Here is an 8335-nt window from a genome sequence, read left to right as displayed (position 1 = left end):
GTCACGCTCGGCCTCGTCTCCAATGTCGACTTTCCTATATAACGCTGTCAGTTTAGCAGGACCCCGATTCTGATACCTATCCTCATATGCGTTCAGGGTGTGGTAACTAAACCGTAAAATGAAATGCCGTCTGTGGCTACCGGCATGCGAATTGTGCATATCGATCGTATATTCTTCGCTCTCCTTCCGTTCTACCAGTGCCTTTGCTATTTTGTCAATTCCCTCTCGCTCATCTTTGCTCAATCTATTCGGTCTACTCGGTGGTTGCTTGCTAGTCTCGGGTTCATCTGATGTCGTTACTAACGCGGCCGGAGCGGAGGCCGTGAGGGCTGGGGCACTAGATTCAAGGTTATCCTCATTTGTACTCGGAGCTGGCAAGTGCTGTACTAGGGGTTGGGAGGGGGCATATGGGGGGGCATATAGATGATCGGAGGACCTAGCAGCAGCTCATCGTTCGCCCGTTGTTTGGAGGTCAGCTCAGGGTAGAGCGTAGAGGGGGTCCTAACAGGACACTGGCCTGTCGACTCAGATTCCTGCCTTCGTATGCTTTCTGCTCTTTCTTTTATCTCTTCTTCTAGTTTCTTAGCGGCCAGGTGGGCTGCCTTTCGTAACTCTTCTCCTATTCTCGCTTCTTCTATTTTCTTTCGTTGCTCTGCTTCTTTACGCCACATGCCGAAACTATCAAGCATAGTGGGCGTGGTTTTATTGTTGCAAAGGGCTGTTTCCAGCACGCTTATTTTTGTGTCATCGAAGGATCCTATCAGTGGCCACTGACTTTCCTGCTCCTTTTTAGTATATTTATTCCATAACTTACTATAAGCTACGGCGACTAGTCCATATTTTAAAAACTTGTCCTTATTAGGGGTGCTCTCCAGAGGAGCCGGATGATCCACCTCTAATAAGCGGTCCGGGCTGAACCAACTACTGACCAATGGGGAGAAGATAGGCATGACGGGTTACAACGGGGACAAAAGTCTGCACTACCTATCCTTCACTACTTTGTGAAGACTGGACAGAATATTTCAATTCTGCAGTATTCGCAAAATCGGGAATACCCAAAGAGCGAACCAATATCGAACAATTAATGTCCGTTCAATCAAACAATCAGTGGCGAGAAAGAAATAGGCACGACGGGTTACAACGGGGGCAAAAGCCTGCGTTACCTATTCTTCACTATCTGCAAAGGAGGACAGAATACTTTTATCCTTCCCCGTTTGTAGACAGAGAATTCTCGAGAAAACAATCCTCGAACAAGCAATGTTCGGGCAAACAATCAATCAGTGGGGGAGAAAAAAAATAGGCACGACGGATTACAACGGGGGCAAAGGCCTGCGTTACCTTCCATTCCTCTTCGTTTGCAGACAGAGAATCTCCAAGAGAACCAACAATTCGGAGAGTAATACTAGTATTTTCCAATCAATCAATCAAATATTTCACAGTTTGTCGTGTTACACGACCTTACCCGGACCGTATGGACAGTTTCTCGTCTTCTGCTTCCAGCGCCCGATCATCCTCTATTCTCCGTAATTGCTGTGGCACTCCTGATGGTTCCCTGTCAGGACCGTAGATCACTCGAGAGAGGTCTGCTCGGAACCAGTGAAGTTCGGATGATCGGCTGCCAGACGAGGGTCCATCGGGCAGGTGCACATCCCGATCGTTGCAGTCGTTCACTCCGTCGTCGGGACCTCTCCCACTGGATCCACGTGTCGCTGATGGGCCCCACGTTTGGGACGCCAATTGATGAAAAAGGGTTCAGGCAGATCAAGTCGTTTTACCCCTTTTCTAGGTTTGCCCGGCGTTAGCCGCTTCTCACCCAACTCACGATTACCAAACAAAGAGGCAGGCGCTCGAGACTGGAAAGCGGGAAACAGGAGTTTATTTCCGACGGAACAGAGCACGTCAAATCAGACAACACGGTATCATCTCGAGGTGCTCTCCCAACATCTCTGAGGCCTGGCCTCTTATACACAGTTTTATGGTTTTATTGCATTCATTGCATCCGTAATATTACTTTGAAGTACTGCATGACATCCTCGGAATCCCCGGTCCAGGCCCGTTCCCACACATATCTACAGTAGAGTTCCCACCCCGATCTCAGCATGTGATGGCAATCGCGCAGCTGGACATTCCGCTGGGAACGGGGATGTAGGCGATCGGTCGGATCTAGGGGTGTGAAGGTATTGATTAATCTCTGCTCCTTTGATGTGGGGTGAGTTCCTGCAGTGGGGGCAATAAACTGCATCTGTTGAGCTATGTGATGGCCAGGGGTCGGGCCGGACAATCGGGCAGGGAGGAAGATGTTATCAAAGGACATGTTCTATGAATGAGATGAAAGAGTGAGGGGGTGCAGCACGGGATGTGGCTAGGAGACAGGGTCGCGCTGGAGGTGCGTTTATGACCCAAGCAGGAGAGACCGGGGGCTGTCGGGGATGCTTGCGGGGCTGGGGAGTGAGGGGAGAGAGAGAGAGAGAGAGAGACTGGCTATCGGGAGTGGGCAAAGAGGCCATGGCATTCAAAATGGCTGCTGCTTACGCGCACGTACGAGTCTGAAAAGGGACAAGATGGCGCCGATAATGTTTATGCCACAATCTAGATTTTAACATACCTTAGTACCACATACTAGGGACTTATACGGGTACACCAGTAGCCAATTATGGAGGTACACAAGTATTTAACTGAGCCTTTTTGGGAGAGAGCACAGGTGATGGGGTTCTAATTAGCAGTCAAAACCTACTGACATCAGGCAAAAAGTGGGGTAACCATAAGAGAAAGGTCCTATTTTCCTACAACCATGCATTGCAAAAGAAAACAGAAGACATCATACACTGTGGAATAAAACAAAGTGCACCATGCACTTGAAAGAAAACCGAAGACATCATACACTATGGGAGAAAACAAAGTACACAGTGCACTGCAAAAGAAAACAGAAGAAATCATAAACTATGTGGGAAAACAAAGCACACCGTGCACTGAGAAAGAAAACAGAAGACATCATACACCATGGGAGAAAACAAAGCACACCATGCACCACGAAGAAAACAGAAGAAATTATAAACTATGGGAGAAACTAAAGTACACCATGAACTGTGAGAGAAAACAGAGACATCCGACACTATGGGAGAAAACAAAGTACACTGTGCGCTACGAAGAAATCACAAACTATGGGAGTAAACAAAGTACACTGCACTGCGAAACAAAACAGAAGACATCATACACTATGGAATAAAACAAAGTCACCATGCACTATGAAAGAAAAAAGAGAACAATCTACAATATGGAATAAAATAAAGTACACCACTGTAGGAAAGTAGGAACTGCTTCTTATGGTTACCCCCACTTTTTACTTGATGTGATGTTGTTTTTGACTAATCTTACTGGGATCCTGCTAATCAGAACCACAGTCTATCTGTTTCTCCCTAAATTGGTTTGTTCAGTACTTCGGTACACTCCAGATTGGATACTGGGGTATCTTTGTCAGCCCCCAGTATATGGTACTAAGTTACCCAGGGCATAGGTATCTCAGAGGTCCCCCATGGGCTGAAGCATGCAGTATGCCCCCATGGAAGACCATACAAAATGCCATTGCAGCCTGCGTAAGTTGATGCAAGCACCACTTACTAAAGATATAAGTTTACTATATCTAAGGGTCACTGCACTTAAAAACCTATAAGCCACCCCTATAGCAGGCTTTTGCAATCCTGAAGGCCGGGTTCTTGGTTCTAAGTGAGAGGGTGCTCTGCATGAGCAGGACACCCCTGCAGCCTATGGAGTCCTTTCTCCCGGGTTGTCAGTAAATCAGCCATATACTACATAGAGGGGCACCTGCGTAATTACGCGATGATCATCTAAAAAACGGCTGCAACAAATACTATCATGTTTGGTATAAAACATGTTTGAATCATACCCCCACAGTGGAAACAGTGAATGAGGTATGATTCCAAGCACTGGCAGAACCCTCCGTTAGGCTCTCAGTGTTCCCGGTGCCAACCTTCTAGTTCCGGACTGCATAAAATAGTTGCTAACGACCAGAGACACATTCCCACCCTCCTACTGCTGAGCCAAGCTCAAGCAGAGGAAGGTGGAACAATAGGAATCCTGTCACAGGGAGGTGTGACCACCTCACAGACAGAATTTAGTGTATTGGGACCGGGTGGGTGCAATTGCCAGCGCCTGAAAGTCTGCATGAGAGGCACATATGGTATCCCTTTGCATAGTAAGGTTCAAACTTGTTCTGGGAGCCGTCGGCTCAAGCTCTGGAGCAAAACTAGACAAAAGACATTGGAGTCAACTCCCCCTGTCCAGACCCTCCTCAGAGAGGGTCCCCTGAATCTTCACAACCCTTTCCGTAGGGTACCCCAAGGGCTTACCTGGGTGAAGGTCCCTAGATTCGTCTTGGGATAAGATTCAGAACTGAAACTACTGCACTTCTACTGTCTGGGCACTCTGGACTTCGCTGGACTTCGTTTGGAACTTACTATGTCTCCCTTCCAGTCTACAGCATTGTATGTGCCTGTGCATCATACAGGAACCTCTAAGGCCTGTGAAGCATCAATGACAACCAAAGTACTCTCCCTTAAAGGGAAGGAGTCACTCCCTTGCATTCGCAGGCACCTCAACACTGCTGACTGGTCTGCTGATCCCCAGCTCCTGTGGACTCCGAAGGGTTTAACAACACAGGTCATGGGTACCTATGTCTCCCTAGGCCTGAGCTGTCCTCTCACCACTTTCGAGGCCAGAGTCCCTTGTAAGGGCTGCATTAACCGAAACCATGTGCACCCCATACTTTTGGAAGTTCATATGCTTGTTGGCAACTTTGCAAAAACAGCATTAGTCTCCAAGTAGCCCAAATCTCCAGCAACTCCATTCATCAAGTTCTTCAGCCACACCACCTTGTGCGCAACTTAGCCTGCTCCTTTTGGTGAGCTGCTCGAGGTCCTCTCGTGACTCATGTGCCTCCGGCCTGTGGGTCCATTTGAGGTTCACCTTTGTTTTTCTTGGGCTCCCCTTATTGCTCAGGGCCTGCCCTGACTCCCCTGCTTGTGGTGAGTCTTCTGGACCTTGCTGGTCCCAACCGGGCACCTTCTAAACTTCCTGCGTGGGCTGCCTTTGCCAAGGCTTGTTAATGCTCTCGCCAGACACCGACCCCTTAGCATTTGACATCCTTTATCGGATAGCTCGTATCCGGGTCCTGGTCTTCCTTAGCATCGCCTGGTCCTCGCAGCTGCAGAGTCAAGGTCACCGTCATCTTTTCTGTTGGACCCGACCTCAGAGGGCATTCTTCTTCCAAGTCTCCTGGTCACATCCGAGTGACATAGACTCTGTCCCCTCTGCATTCAGATACTCCTCTTCAAGAATCCATCTTTGGATTCCCACAGTCACTTGCACCTCATCCAGCAGCCCTACTTTCCTGAAGTCCTCCATCGGGTTCGACATTTCAACTGCGACTTGCACATAGACTTGTACGGAGCCCGCGGTCGTGTACTCACACTGCATACGCTCTCTGTTGGGTCCTTATCTACTTACTTTGGGTGGTCCTGTGGGTCCCCAGTGATTCTACGTCCTCTCGACACTGTCTTGACTCGAGTTGTGGTACTTATACTACTCTCTTAGAATTTAGTTTGGCCCCCGCCTGGGGCCACTGTGTTTTTCATGCTATTTACTGTGTTTCTTTGCTAAAGTATTTTGTGCATTGCGTTTATCTCGGTGTTGGAGCTGCTTTACACTCCTTCTGGACTAAGCCTGAAGGCGGCTCTCCACAGCTACCACTTAGAGAGCATTCTAAGGTTGTCTAAGTCCTCTTAAATCACCATACGGGTGGGCTGGACCTGTGCAAGGTGCTCACTTACATTAGTGGACATCATATAACAGACCAGCATCTCACGACCACACACTATAAACAAAAACAGAATACATCAGACACTATGGGAGAAAACAAAGAACTGCATGCACTGTGAGAAAACAGAAGAAATCATAAGCAATGAGAGAAACAAAGTACACCGTGCACTACGATTCAAACCAGAAGACATCATACACTATTGAATAAATCAAAGTACACCATGCACTGTGAAAGTAGACGCCATACACTATGGGAGAAAACAAATCACGCCGTGCACTGCAAAAGAAAACAAAAGACATCATACACTGAGAAAAAAACTAGCCTTAGGCAAAGTTTTAATTACACCAGAGTAATCTGAGTAATTTGAATAAATGCATATTAATCTTGTGATGTGAAATTACAGAAATAATGCGATTACTCCAGCTTGAACATTTAAATGTAATTTTGGGCAAATCCTTCAGCAGAAGAAGAAAAACCAAGAGGCCTATTTACTAGAAAATGGTGCAGCCATCTTGCTGCGCTGAGCTGCATCATTAGGAAAGTGCAGTGATGTGTCGTATTTACAGCAATACGATGCATCCCTGCGCTTTCCCCTGTGCTGGGGGCGCAATTGGCTGCCTAGCGCCAACTCGGGTACTTGTGCACCATAGTTCAAGGATGCCTGTGTTCCAGGGCTGATGGTTTTTGAGCAGGAAGGGACCCCTTCCTGCACAAAAACAATAATGTAGGGCTTTTTCCTCCTTCTATGTGTGCTGCAGAATGCAGCAACCAAAGAACGAGCAAAAAACAAGGAGAAAGTAATGTATTTCCCCTTGTTTCACTATTTACGAAGTCTGGAAATGCATCAGAAGCCATGGAAGGCCCCTTTCATGCAGAGTAATGCATGATAGAGGGCCATATTTACAAGGCCACAAAAAGCCATGTTCATCACCACCCCCTTTTGTACCACTTTGTTCGCCCTAAGTTGGCAGGGTATGCTCAGACGTGAGTCCCTTGCTCACTTTGCCACTGGATTCAAGCAAGCCGGGCTGAAGACGGCTGGAATGCCAGAAACCGGTCCTCAGAAGCTTGTTTCCGGTCCAGGGAAGGCATGGCTTGGCAGTTCGGGCTGGACTGTTCCCATGAGGCACAGGGTCAGATTGATTTGCATATAGCCATGTCTGAACTGGGGTGGCAGAGTGGGCTAAAGAACGGTGATGGATCAAACCCAGATCTTTTGACTCGGTGTGAGTGTCACCACCCCCTTTTGTACCGGGTGGCTTTACATGGCCTTGGAAATATGTGCCGTCACAAAAGTGACGCTCCAGTGGCGTAAAAGTGCTGCCGCGGCATTGTAAATGTCCCTACGAGAGAGTGAGCGGCTCCTGGTTACTGCTGTTCATGTCCTGTAGCATTTAGTGCTATATTCTTAGTGCAAAATGCATCCTCGAGCCCATTTTAGACACAAAGGAACATTTCGCTCTAAGAAAATGCCGCTAAATGCAGGTTTACGCTTTTCATCTACTTACGAATAATTATGATTCATTTTGCAGTGATTACGAGTAATTACGCTAGAGAGAATTACACCAGCTACACCAACCTCTAAAAAAACAAAAGGCAGCATTCTCTGTGAACGAAAACAAAAGGTTGGATGTTAAAAGGAGGGTCTTATTGGTGAAAAGGTGGAGGTCTCTCGATCACTTCGTCTGCAGATGTTGAGCTGAGATTGAGATACGTAATTCAGGAAGGGCACCAGTTCACGTCATGATGGCGTAAGGTCTAGTGTCTCTAGTGTCGCTATTCCTACACCCTTCCTTCCATCATTTTACTCTTTTACCCCTCATTCGACCCATAATGGCCTTTTACATTTTTTACGTCCATGCAGCCTTCCACATTTCTTTTCTTCGCTCCGCCCTTCCTTTCTTTCAGCCTCCTATCATGTTTTTCCTGCACGCTTCCTCCCTCTCCTCTTTTCATCCTCCTATCCTGCCTTTCATCCTCCCACTTTATTTCATCCTCCCACCCTAACTTTCATCCTCCCACTTTGACTTTCATCCTACTACTCTGCCTTTCATCCCAAAAGCTCTGCCTTTTTTCCACCAACTCTGCCTTTCATTCCTACACGCTTCCTTCCTTTCATTCTCCTACTCTGCCTTTCGTCCACCAGCTCTTCCTTTCATCCTCCCACCCTTCCTTCCGTTTACAACTATTTAACTCTGATCCATCTACAAAGCTACCTAACTTTGCTTGAAAAATTAAATCTACTCATCAGACTTAAGTCCAGCTCATCAGATGCACTTTTTGTGTCTCCTGTGATTTTCCCCAATCCGGGTCTTTCGGTGCCTCGAGGACTTTTGTTGTTGTTTAAGGAGCCAAACCCTGGGAGGTGCGTCTGTGTCCAATCACAAATTCACCCTCTTACAAGAAAGAATACAGGACGCAGGGTCTGTCACAAACAAAATTTGCCACACTTAAAAGCTGCTTATTATTATTTTGGCTATGGCATCTTAGAGGCAATCC

Source organism: Lissotriton helveticus, chromosome 3_2, assembly GCF_964261635.1.
Source record: "Lissotriton helveticus chromosome 3_2, aLisHel1.1, whole genome shotgun sequence".
In the NCBI taxonomy this organism is placed as follows: Eukaryota; Metazoa; Chordata; class Amphibia; order Caudata; family Salamandridae; genus Lissotriton; species Lissotriton helveticus.
The sequence above is the reverse complement of the archived record's forward strand: the minus strand, read 5'-3'. Positions refer to the sequence as shown.